The 14,144-nt window shown below is 45.1% G+C and overlaps 1 pseudogene; it reads left to right on the top strand.

Moving 5' to 3' along the window:
- LOC121561845 overlaps nt 1-12,201 on the top strand; it is a 57,094-nt pseudogene extending 44,893 nt beyond the window's left edge.
- Nucleotides 12,202-14,144: the final 1,943 nt, after the last annotated feature.

Raw genomic sequence — 14,144 nt, forward strand, 5'->3', positions numbered from 1 at the left:
GATATTAGTTGTCAGGGGTAATTTCCCCCAAACTAAATCTAAGTGTTGATATTAGTTGTCATGGTAATTTCTCCAAACTAAATCTAAGTGTTGATATTAGTTGTCAGGGGTAATTTCCCCAAACTAAATCTAAGTGTTGATATTAGTTGTCAGGGTAATTTTCCCCAAACTAAATCTAAGTGTTGATATTAGTTGTCAGGGGTAATTTTCCCCAAACTAAATCTAAGTGTTGATATTAGTTGTCAGGGGTAATTTTCCCCAAACTAAATCTAAGTGTTGATATTAGTTGTCAGGGGTAATTTCCCCAAACTAAATCTAAGTGTTGATATTAGTTGTCAGGGGTAATTTCTCCAAACTAAATCTAAGTGTTGATATTAGTTGTCAGGGGTAATTTCCCCCAAACTAAATCTAAGTGTTGATATTAGTTGTCAGGGGTAATTTCCCCCAAACTAAATCTAAGTGTTGATATTAGTTGTCAGGGGTAATTTCTCCAAACTAAATCTAAGTGTTGATATTAGTTGTCATGGTAATTTCTCCAAACTAAATCTAAGTGTTGATATTAGTTGTCAGGGGTAATTTTCCCCAAACTAAATCTAAGTGTTGATATTAGTTGTCAGGGGTAATTTCCCCCAAACTAAATCTAAGTGTTGATATTAGTTGTCAGGGGTAATTTCCCCCAAACTAAATCTAAGTGTTGATATTAGTTGTCAGGGGTAATTTCCCCCAAACTAAATCTAAGTGTTGATATTAGTTGTCATGGTAATTTCTCCAAACTAAATCTAAGTGTTGATATTAGTTGTCAGGGGTAATTTTCCCCAAACTAAATCTAAGTGTTGATATTAGTTGTCAGGGGTAATTTCCCCAAACTAAATCTAAGTGTTGATATTAGTTGTCAGGGGTAATTTCCCCAAACTAAATCTAAGTGTTGATATTAGTTGTCAGGGGTAATTTCCCCAAACTAAATCTAAGTGTTGATATTAGTTGTCAGGGTAATTTCCCCAAACTAAATCTAAGTGTTGATATTAGTTGTCAGGGGTAATTTCCCCAAACTAAATCTAAGTGTTGATATTAGTTGTCAGGGGTAATTTCTCCAAACTAAATCTAAGTGTTGATATTAGTTGTCAGGGGTAATTTCCCCCAAACTAAATCTAAGTGTTGATATTAGTTGTCAGGGGTAATTTCTCCAAACTAAATCTAAGTGTTGATATTAGTTGTCAGGGGTAATTTCTCCAAACTAAATCTAAGTGTTGATATTAGTTGTCAGGGGTAATTTCCCCCAAACTAAATCTAAGTGTTGATATTAGTTGTCAGGGGTAATTTCTCCAAACTAAATCTAAGTGTTGATATTTTAGTTGTCAGGGGTCTTTACTTCAACATGATTGTGTTTTGATGTATTTCTATTAATACCTTTTAAATATATTTTTCTGGTCGATGTATTCCAAGAACCGTTTTTCCATCTGTTTGACAAGAAATCAAAGCCTTTGCTTATTCCAAATTTTTAGGATGGAAAATTGTTGAAAAATCTATATATGCCTTAATAAAAAATAAAAATATATATATATAGACTCTTAGCATTATTCAACAACAGTATCTCCTATGAACTCCACCTGTTGGTGCTCATGGGACGTTTTACATGGAGATGACCAGGTTTAACCAGGGTTTGAGGCTTTACGTTTACATGTTAGTCATTTAGCAGATGCTCTTAACCAGAGCGACTTACAGTTGTGAGTGCATACATTTTCATAGTTATTTTTTCTCGTACTAGTCCACCGCGGGTATCGAATCCACAACCCTGAACGTTTGAAGCGCCTATTGAGCTACACGGGATGGGCAACTTGGCCCCCTTTTTGAAGGCCATCAGATCAATCCCCCCCTCAGTCGGGGTCTCAACTTCTACAAGATTATATTAGATCGACGTCCAGACAGGGCTAATGGATACAGAATGTAAATCTCCCTTAAAAAGGAGAACTTTCCTTTTTTTTTCAACCAAATCTTTATTTTCTATTTTGTGATGTTGAGAAACGTCCCCCAACCAGCAATCACTTCCTCATCCTCATTGTGTAATGGGCTCCTTCCTCATCCTGGTTGTGTAGTGGGCTCCTTCCTCATCCTGGTTGTGTAGTGGGCTCCTTCCTCCTCCTCGTTGTGTAGTGGGCTCCTTCCTCATCCTCGTTGTGTAGTGGGCTCCTTCCTCATCCTGGTTGTGTAGTGGGCTCCTTCCTCATCCTCGTTGTGTAGTGGGCTCCTTCCTCATCCTGGTTGTGTAGTGGGCTCCTTCCTCATCCTGGTTGTGTAGTGGGCTCCTTCCTCATCCTGGTTGTGTAGTGGGCTCCTTGCGTCCTGGCGTCGTGAGGGAGCTTGTTCCACCATTGGGGTGCCAGAGCAGCGAACCGTTTTGACTGGGCTGAGCGGGAACTGTGCTTCCGCAGAGGTGGATGAACGCAATGCCCTCGTTTGGGTGTAGGGACTGATCAGAGCCTGAAGGTACGGAGGTGCCGTTCCCCTCACTGCTCCGTAGGCAAGCACCATGGTCTTGTAGCAGATGTAAGCTTCAACTGGAAGCATACTGGGCTTATTAGGAGCATACTGGGCTTATTAGGAGCATACTGGGCTTATTAGGAGCGTACTGGGCTTATTAGGAGCATACTGGCATTATTAGGAGCATACCTGGCTTATTAGGAGCATACTGGGCTTATTAGGAGCGTACTGGGCTTATTAGGAGCATACTGGCATTATTAGGAGCATACCTGGCTTATTAGGAGCATACTGGGCTTATTAGGAGCATAGTGGGCTTATTAGGAGCATACTGGGCTTATTAGGATCATACCGGGCTTATTAGGAGCATACTGGGCTTAATTGGTGATTCATGGTAAAAAAGACAATAGTTTAGTCTACTCATAAAATATTTGTAAACTAATGGTTTGGAGGTATAAATATACACTATGGACTCCAATATTATGCTAAATTAGTATTGATCATATTGAACAATATGTATTTAATGCTGTTTCCATTCTGTATAGAGGGAGGGCTTTTTGTGCTACTGTACCCTTAAAGCCCACCTGAGATCAATGTCAAATTTACAAAAAATGCCTTTGATGTATAACGACGCAAGGTTCATTTAACAGTAAAAATCAGACTAAATGCATTTAAACATGTGAGCTGTGAATGCCTGAAATCTATTATCTTGTTGTGGTTCACCAAGTTATGTTGCTACTGAGAGACTGACAGGCAGGCTGGGAAAAACCCAGATTTTTAATTGGCAAGAAATAGTAATTAATGTCCATGAAATATGCTATCATGTGCCATTTTATGTAAAGCATGATCACTTATCTGAGAAGGTACTGAAAATATCTGAAGAATGTGTTTATCTGATGGTGTCAGGATAAACGTGTATGCGGTGAACGAAGTCAAGCGCAGGACACCGAGAGACTTGGCAGATGTACTTTACTAATAAACGTAATGAAAAGTACAAAACAACAAAACCTCCAAAACAGGGAGGAACAATAATGGCAATACACAGTCCTGCCGAAAACAAACGGAGAACAATCACAACACAACAAACGAATGACAGACAGGGGTATATAAAGGGAAACCATCAGCACTAATGGGAAACAGGGGTACACAAAGCAGACCAATCTAGATGATTGCTGAAACCTAGATCGGTGGCAGCTAGTACTCCGGGGACGACGAACGCCGAAGCCTGCCCGAGCAAGGAGGAGGAGCAGCCTCGGCTAAATCCATGACAGTACCCCCCCCTTGACGCGCGGCTCCAGCCGTGCGCCGACCCCGGCCTCGGGGACGGCCAGGAGGACGCGGAGCAGGGCGAGTCAGATGACTCCGGTGGAAATCCCTCAGCATGGAGGGGTCTAGGATGTCCCTCCTAGGGGACCCAGCACCGTTCCTCCCGGACCGACCCCTCCCACTCCACGAGGTACTGCAGGCCCCCATACGACGCCTCGAATCCAAGATGGAACGGACTGAGTACGCCGGAGCCCCTCGATGTCCAATGGGGCGGAGGAACCTCTCGTACCTCACTCTCCTGGAGTGGACCAGCTACCACCGGCCTGAGGAGAGACACATGGAACGAGGGGTTAATGCGGTAATCAATAGGCAGTTGTAACCTGTAGCATACCTCGTTCAATCTCCTCGGGACTTTAAATGGCCCCACAAACCGCCGACCCAGCTTCCGGCAGGGCAGGCGAAGGGGCAGGTTTCGGGTTGAGAGCCAGACCCGATCTCCCGGTGCATACACCGGAGCCTCACTACGGTGGCGATCGGCGCTGCTTCTTCTGCCGCCTGATGGCCCGTTGCAGATGGACATGCGCAGCGTTCCATGTCTCCTCCGAGCGCCCGAAACCACTGCGTCCACCGCAGGGCCGATCTGGCACTGATGCCAAGGTGCCAGAACCGGCTGATAACCCAGCACACACTGAAAAGGCGTAAGGTTAGTGGAGGAGTGACGGAGTGAGTTTGAGCTATCTCCGCCCAGGGGATATATACCGACCACTCCCCCTGCCGGTCCTGGCAATAGGACCTCAGAAACCTACCCACATCCTGGTTAACTCTTTCCACCTGCCCATTACTCTCGGGTGAAAACCTGAGGTAAGGCTAATCGAGACCCCCAGACGTTCCATGAACGCCTTCCAGACTCTAGAGGTGAACTGGGGACCCCGATCAGACACTATATCCTCAGGCACCCCGTAGTGCCGGAAGACGTGTGTAAACAGGGCGTCAGCAGTTTGTAGGGCTGTAGGGAGACCTGGCATAGGAATGAGACGGCAGGCCTTTGAAAACCGATCCACAACGACCAAGATCGTAGTGTTCCCTTGGGAGGGGGGAAGGTCTGTGACAAAATCCACCGATAGGTGAGACCACGGCCGTTGTGGAACGGGTAGGGGTTGTAACTTCCCTCTGGGTAGGTGTCTAGGCGCCTTACACTGGGCGCACACCGAGCAGGAGGAAACATAAACCCGCATGTCCTTAGCTAAAGTGGGCCACCAGTACTTCCCACTAAGGCAGTGCACCGTCCGACCAATACCAGGATGCCCAGAGGAGGGTGATGTGTGAGCCCAATAGATCAATCGATCACGAACCTCGAGCGGCACGTACTTCCGATCCTCTGGACATTGTGGGGGAGTAGGATCGGTACGTAACGCCCGCTCGATGTCCGCATCAACCTCCCACACCACCGGTGCCACCAGACAAGACTCCGGAAGTATGGGAGTGGGCTCAATGGACCTCTCCTCTGTATCATACAGTCGGGACAGGGCGTCTGCCTTAGCGTTCTGGGACCCTGGTATATAGGTGAGCTTAAATACAAAGCGGGAAAGAAACATTGACCACCTTGCCTGGCGAGGATTCAGCCTCCTCGCTGCCGGATGTACTCCAGGTTACGATGGTCAGTCAAAATGATAAAAGGGTGGTTAGCCCCCTCAAGCCAATGTCTCCACACCTTCAGGGCTTGGACTACAGCCAACAGCTCCCTATCCCCCACGTCATAATTTTCGCTCCGCCGGACTGAGCTTCTTAGAGAAGAAGGCACAGGGGCGGAGTTTTTGGTGGCGTGACCAGCGCTGAGATAGTACAGCACCAATCCCAGCCTCGGACGCATCCACCTCAACTTGGAACGCCAAAGAGGGATCCGGATGTGCCAGCACCGGAGCCGAGGTAAACAGGTCCTTCAGATGTCTAAAAGCCCTGTCCGCCTCAGCCGACCACTGCAGACGCGCGGACCCCCTTAGCAGGGAGGTGATGGGAGCTGCTACCTGTCCAAAGCCCCGGATAAACCTCCGGTAGTAATTGGCAAAACCCAAAAACCGCTGCACTTCCTTCACCGTGGTGGGAGTCTGCCAATTACGCACGGCTGAAACGCTGTCAATCTCCATCTCCACCCCTGACGCGGACAACCGATGCCCCAGGAAGGAGATGGACTCCTGGAAGAACAGACACTTCTCTGCCTTCACATACAGGTCATGCTCCAACAGCCTACCCAGCACCCGACGCACCAGGGATACATGCTCGGCGCGTGTAGCGGAGTATATTAGAATGTCATCAATATACACCACTACCCCCTGTCCATGCAAGTCCCGGAAAATCTCGTCCACAAACGATTGGAATACTGAAGGAGCATTCATTAAACCGTATGGCATGACAAGGTACTCATAGTGACCCGAGGTTGTACTAAATGCTGTCTTCCACTCATCTCCCTCCCTAATGCGCACCAGGTTGTACGCGCTCCTGAGGTCCAATTTTGTGAAGAATCGCGCCCCGTGTAATGACTCCGTCATACTAGCAATCAGAGGGAGAGGATAGCTGTACTTGATTGTGATCTGATTGAGACCACGGTAATCAATACACGGGCGTAAACCCCCATCCTTCTTCTTCACAAAAAAGAAACATCGATGACACAGGGGAAGTGGATGGCCGTAGGTATCCCTGTCCCAGAGATTCGGCGACATATGTCTCCATAGCCGCCGTCTCCTCCTGAGACAGAGGATACACATGACTACGAGGAAGAGCAGCGCCTACTTGGAGGTCTATCGCACAATCCCCCTGTCGATGAGGTGGTAATTGAGTCGCCTTCTTTTTACTGAAGGCGAGTGCCAAATCGGCATATTCAGGTGGAATGTGCATGGGGGGAACTTGGTTCGGACTTTCCACCGTCGTTGCCCCTATGGAAACACCTACACACCGCCCGAAACACTGATCAGACCATCCCTTGAGAGCCTTCTGCTGCCATGAAATGTTGGGGTCATGCGACATTAACCAGGGGAGTCCCAACACCATGGGAAACGCAGGAGAATCCATCAAATACAGATTTAACTCCTCATGGCCCTCCTTCGTTTTCATCTTGAGAGGCGCTGTGACTTCCCTAATCAATCCTGACCCCAAAGGACGGCTATCTAGGGCATGGATGGGGAAGGGCACATCAACGGGTACAATAGGAATCCCTAACTTATAGGTGAACTGGCGATCTATAAAATTCCCAGCTGCGCCTGAATCTACTAGCGCCTTATGCTGGAAATGAGGAGAGACCTCGGGAAACATAACAGTAATACACATATGCGCACCAGAGAGCTCTGGGTGAGTTGGGTGCCTACTCACCAGGAATGACTCATCAGTGCGCTGCCTACCGCCTCGAATCCCAGGAGATCCTCCCCAGCACCGACCAGCAGTGTGTCCTCTGCGGCCATAGTTGGTGCAGGGGACGGCCTCCCTCCTGGCCACTCTCCTGGTCTCCCTAGCACCAGCACCTCCGAGCTCCATAGGGGTCGGCTCGGAAGTGCTGGGGGATGGAATGGACGGCCCTGAATCCGGACGTCTGCTGGTAGCCAACAGGATATCCAGGCGAATAGACATGTCCATCAGTTGGTCGAAGCTGAGGTTGGTTTCCCTGCAGGCCAATTCCCGACGCATGTCCTCCCTCAGGCTACATCGGTAGTGGTCGATGCGGGCCCTCTCATTCCATCCCGCGTTGGCAGCCAGCGTCCGGAAGTCCAGCGCGAACTCCTGTGCGCTCCTTCTCCCCTGCCTGAGGTGGAATAGACGCTCACCCGCCGCCTTACCCTCTGGTGGATGATCAAAAACTGCCCTGAAGCGGCGGGTGAACTCCGCATAGTTGACATTAGCGGCGTCTATTCCCCCCCACTCGGCGTTGGCCCACTCCAGCGCCTTGCCGGACAGACAGGAGATGAGGGCGGACACGCTCTCGTATCCCGAGGACACCGGGTGGATGGTTGCCAGGTAGAGTTCAACCTGGAGCAGGAAACCCTGACACCCGGCAGCTGTGCCATCATAAGCCCTCGGGAGCGAGAGCCGAATCCCACTGGACCCCGGAGGAGAAGCGATGGGTAATGCCGATGGTGGTGGTATCGTAGGAGGAGGTGTAGGCAGACCCCCTCTTTCCCATCGCTCCATAGTGCTCACCACCCGTTCCATGGCGGTGCCGAGAGCCTGGATCATGGCCGCTTGTTGTTCAACGCGTTCCTCCACTGATCCAGCTGGCACCGCCGCTCCTGCTGACTCCATGGAAGGTGTGTGATTCTGTCAGGATAAACGTGTATGCGGTGAACGAAGTCAAGCGCAGGACACCGAGAGACTGGCAGATGTACTTTACTAATAAACGTAATGAAAAGTACAAAACAACAAACCTCCAAAACAGGGAGGAACAATAATCGCAATACACAGTCCTGCCGAAAACAAAACAGAGAACAATCACACACAACAAACGAATGACAGACGGGTTATAAAGGGAAACCATCAGCACTAATGGGAAACAGGTGGACACAAAGCAGACCAATCTAGATGATTGCTGAAACCTAGATCGGTGGCAGCTAGTACTCCGGGGACGACGAACGCCGAAGCCTGCCCGAGCAAGGAGGAGGAGCAGCCTCGGCTAAATCCGTGACAGATGGTAACCTCGACACCAAAGTTTCTTTGCAACTTTGAAATTGGCCCACTAGCGGGGATCTATCACAAAACGATCAATAACCTGATAGTAATAAAGCAACTGATTGGCTTAGAATAAAACCTGTTATGGGTATAACAACCAGATGAATTGGTTGAAACATTCAGCAGAACATTTAGTGTTTTTGTATTTGACTTCAGAGGGAAGTGGGCGTAATGGGTACGTGGGCTGTTTAATGTTTACGCGAAATAGAACGCTTCTAACCGAAAGTCACCTTTTAAATACGTGGGCTGTTTAATGTTACGCTGTGCAGACAGTTTTCACATTTATGAGTTAGCGAAATAGAACACTTCTAATAATAACAATAATAGTATGCCATTTAGCAAACGCTTTTATCCAAAGAAACTTACAGTCATGCGTGCATACATTTTTAAGTATGGGCGGTCCCAGGGATCGAACCCACTACCCTGGCGTTACAAGCGCCATGCTCTACCAATTGAGCTACAGAGGACCGAAAGTCACCTTTTTAAATTGATTCAGAACACCAAAAGCAATACTGTCATTAATCTGGCTCTTCAATAATTACACATGGCTTATTTTTAAACTTGTTTTTTAAACTATCATCAGCAGATCCAGGAAGTCTTTTTCTGAAGTCAAGTCATAAACAGCACGACATGTAACAACAGCCAAAGTGTTCACAAGGAATGTCCAAAATATTTTGGTGTCTCATTCGCTGCTCTGGTAAAGACAGTTATGACGTGCTCCACGTTGGATCTAATATCCCTAGCAATAAGACAGTTATGGTGTGCTCCACGTTGGATCTAATATCTCTAGCAATAAGACAGTTATGGTGTGCTCCACGTTGGATCTAATATCTCTAGCAATAAGACAGTTATGGCGTGCTCCACGTTGGATCTAATATCTCTAGCAATAAGACAGTTATGGCGTGCTCCACGTTGGATCTAATATCTCTAGCAATAAGACAGTTATGGCGTGCTCCACGTTGGATCTAATATCTCTAGCAATAAGACAGTTATGGTGTGCTCCACGTTGGATCTAATATCTCTAGCAATAAGACAGTTATGGTGTGCTCCACGTTGGATCTAATATCTCTAGCAATAAGACAGTTATGGTGTGCTCCACGTTGGATCTAATATCTCTAGCAATAAGACAGTTATGGCGTGCTCCACGTTGGATCTAATATCTCTAGCAATAAGACAGTTATGGCGTGCTCCACTTTGGATCTAATATCTCTAGCAATAAGACAGTTATGGCGTGCTCCACGTTGGATCTAATATCTCTAGCAATAAGACAGTTATGGCGTGCTCCACGTTGGATCTAATATCTCTAGCAATAAGACAGTTATGGTGTGCTCCACGTTGGATCTAATATCTCTAGCAATAAGACAGTTATGGTGTGCTCCACGTTGGATCTAATATCTCTAGCAATAAGACAGTTATGGTGTTAGCAATAAGACAGTTATGGTGTGGGCCTTTAACCATCTGTCTGACTTTGTCGTTCATACAGGAGAGAGACATGACCTTCGTGGATCCTCTGGGGAGCCTCAACAACAACATGATGCTGACGAGGCAGAGAAAAGCCTCTCCAGATCAGAACACCTCAAGAAACACCAGCAGAGACCCACAGGAACGAAACCTCACTGCTGCTCTGACTGTGGGAAGAGTTACTCAAGATCAGATTCACTAAAACTACACCAGAGAATTCACACAGGTGATAAATCTCACTGCTGCTCTGACTGTGGGAAGCGACTTACCTCTTCAGCAGACCTCAAAAGACATCAGAGAATCCATACAGGAGAGAAACCTTATAGCTGTGATCAGTGTGGGAAGAGTTTTAATGTTCCAAGCAGCCTGAAATCACACCAGAGAACACACACAGGGGAGAAACCTTATAGCTGTTATCAATGTGGGAAGAGTTTTACTACATCTAGCCGTCTGACTATACACCAGAGAACACACACAGGAGAGAAACTTTATAGCTGTGATCAATGTGGGGAGAGTTTTACTACATCTAGCCAGCTAACTATGCACCAGAGAACACACACAGGAGAGAAACCTTATAGCTGTAATCAATGTGGGAAGAGTTTTGCTCACTCACGCAGCCTGATAGCACACCAGAGAATACACACTGGAGAGAAACCTCACTGTTGCGCCGACTGTGGGAAGAGATTCACCTCTTCAGCAGACCTTAAAATACATCAGAGAATCCATACAGGAGAGAAACCTTATAGTTGCTCTGACTGTGAGAAGAGCTTTACAAAATCATCTACATTACAATCACACCAGAGAATTCACACTGGAGAGAAACCTTATAGCTGCGCTGACTGTGGGAAGACCTTTACAAAATCATCTACTTTACAATCACACCAGAGAATTCACACAGGAGAGAAACCTTATAGCTGTTATCAATGTGGGAAGAGTTTTACTGAATCTAGAAGGCTGACTACACACCAGAGAACACACACAGGAGATAAACCTTACCACTGCGCTGACTGTGGAAAGAGATTTGTTTCGTCAGGACATTTAAAAATCACACCAGAGAACACACACAGGGAGAAAAGCCTTATCGCTGTAATCAATGTGGGAAGAGTTTTACTCACTCAAGCAGCCTAACTATACACCAGAGAACACACACAGGAGAGAAACCTTATAGCTGTGATCAATGTGGGAAGAGTTTTGTTACATCTAGCCAGCTGACTATACACCAGAGAACACACACAGGAGAGAAATATTATAGCTGTGATCAATGTGGGAAGAGTTTTGTTACATCTAGTCGTTTGACTATACACCAGAGAACACACACAGGAGAGAAACCTTATAGCTGTGATCAATGTGGGAAGAGTTTTGTTACATCTAGCAGTCTGACTATACACCAGAGAACACACACAGGAGAGAAACCTTATTGCTGTGATCAATGTGGGAAGAGTTTTACTACATCTAGCCATCTGACTATACACCAGAGAACACACCCAGGAGAGAATCCTTATAGTTGAAATCAATGTGGGAAGAGTTTTACTCAGCCAAACAGCCTGATATCACACCAGAGAACACACACAGGAGAGAAACGTTATAGCTGTGATTAATGTGGGAAGAGATACTCTGGTAAAAGATCTCTGATTAAACATCAGAAAATACATGCATGAAAGAGTTGCTTCATGATATCAATGAAATAATGTCACAATGTAGATAGAATGTTTTAACTTTGTAGTAGGAGTATTTTAATTAATAATGTCAACGTAAAATATATATTGATGATGTGTTTCTCATTTGGAAGGATCCCTTCAATGTGTTTGATTTTCTCACTTGATATGGTTAAATCTATCAAGTTTACAGCAGAGATTAGTCATATTGAGATGTCCTTCCTTTATTCACTCCGGGTCTTTGTCCACAAAGACTACAGACAAGAACAGTATCCTACATGCTTCTAGTGCGCGTCCCACATTTCTGAAGAAGGGATTACCGTTCACACCATTTCTGAGACTGAAGCTTGTGTGTACTACTAGTAAAACAGAGGCTGAACATGTAAGAGACAGTTTGAGAGGCTCGCCCCCTAAAAGAATGTCTTGATGATGCTGTCGGTAGAGTACCATTGATGAGACCTCAACCAAAAGGGATCAAGACTAGAGTGATGACATCACATCAAGACTAGTGGCGACAGCAAGATGAGTGATGACATCACTCAAGATGTTTGTTGTGTAGCTCAGTTTAGTAGAGCATGGCGCTTGCAACGCCAGGGTTGTGGGTTCGTTTCCCACGGGGGGGGGGCCAGTACGAAATGTATGCACTCACTAACTCTAAGTCGCTCTGGATAAGAGCGTCTGCTAAATGACTAAAATGTAATGAGTGATGACGTCAAGTGAGACATTAACCTCCATCTAGTGGTGTCTCCAGGTCCCTGCTCTTTTACAATCCTGTTTTATGTATTCTGAGGAAACTTTCCCGTGGTAAATGTAGAAGCAATAAAAGATGACGTTTCTCTGTCCGCTTTTGTATATTTCGGATATAATGTAGATCACGCATTCTATTGTTGCTAGGTACTGATATATTTCGGATATAATGTAGATCACGCATTCTATTGTTGCTAGGTACTGATATATTTCGGATATAATGTAGATCACGCATTATATTGTTGCTAGGTACTGATATATTTCGGATATAATGTAGATCACGCATTCTATTGTTGCTAGGTACTGATATAATGTAGATCACGCATTCTATTGTTGCTAGGTACTGATATATTGTAGATCACGCATTCTATTGTTGCTAGGTACTGATATAATGTAGATCACGCATTCTATTGTTGCTAGGTACTGATATAATGTAGATCACGCATTCTATTGTTGCTAGGTACTGATATAATGTAGATCACGCATTCTATTGTTGCTAGGTACTGATATATTGTAGATCACGCATTCTATTGTTGCTAGGTACTGATATAATGTAGATCACGCATTCTATTGTTGCTAGGTACTGATATAATGTAGATCACGCATTCTATTGTTGCTAGGTACTGATATAATGTAGATCACGCATTCTATTGTTGCTAGGTACTGATATATTTCGGATATAATGTAGATCACGCATTATATTGTTGCTAGGTACTGATATATTTCGGATATAATGTAGATCACGCATTCTATTGTTGCTAGGTACTGATATAATGTAGATCACGCATTCTATTGTTGCTAGGTACTGATATATTGTAGATCACGCATTCTATTGTTGCTAGGTACTGATATAATGTAGATCACACATTCTATTGTTGCTAGGTACTGATATAATGTAGATCACGCATTCTATTGTTGCTAGGTACTGATATAATGTAGATCACGCATTCTATTGTTGCTAGGTACTGATATATTGTAGATCACGCATTCTATTGTTGCTAGGTACTGATATAATGTAGATCACGCATTCTATTGTTGCTAGGTACTGATATAATGTAGATCACGCATTCTATTGTTGCTAGGTACTGATATAATGTAGATCACGCATTCTATTGTTGCTAGGTACTGATATAATGTAGATCACGCATTCTATTGTTGCTAGGTACTGATATATTGTAGATCACGCATTCTATTGTTGCTAGGTACTGATATAATGTAGATCACGCATTCTATTGTTGCTAGGTACTGATATAATGTAGATCACGCATTCTATTGTTGCTAGGTACTGATGTATAGATGTTCTAATGTGTTTTCTTGCCGATCACGTGACATGTAATTCTCATTGAAATAGAAGCCAGATGTCTGTTCCCGCTGATGACGGTCTGAGGCACTAACGCTTATTTTCCTTTCACCTTTTATTTAGGCCCTTCTTTCCTGTACTGTGATATATTCTTTGGGCACCAGGATGTTTCAATAAACATCTTTATTTTGCTTTCAAGCCTCAGTTCTGGATCTGTTTTTTTGACAGTGGTTCTCTATCTCTTCCAGCAATGTAAATGAAAGAGTTAAAGAGTTACTATTTATGTGATTAACAAAAAGTGTGGCGTTACACTTACTGCGTTGGTGACCCGCTTGAATCAAAATGCAACACTTCTAAATGTATCTAGCTGTTTTCTACAAATTGTCCTCTGACCAGTGATGTACATATTATTCCCAGATTCCGTGTGGTGTTTGAGCTGTTAGTTTATCCTGTTTACCAGTGATTACATGCTGGAGCCAGTGGAGACTAGAGTGTATCCTGTTTACCACTGATTACATGCTGGAGCGAGT

Source organism: Coregonus clupeaformis, unplaced genomic scaffold (genome assembly GCF_020615455.1).
Source record: "Coregonus clupeaformis isolate EN_2021a unplaced genomic scaffold, ASM2061545v1 scaf1118, whole genome shotgun sequence".
Classification (NCBI taxonomy): domain Eukaryota; kingdom Metazoa; phylum Chordata; class Actinopteri; order Salmoniformes; family Salmonidae; genus Coregonus; species Coregonus clupeaformis.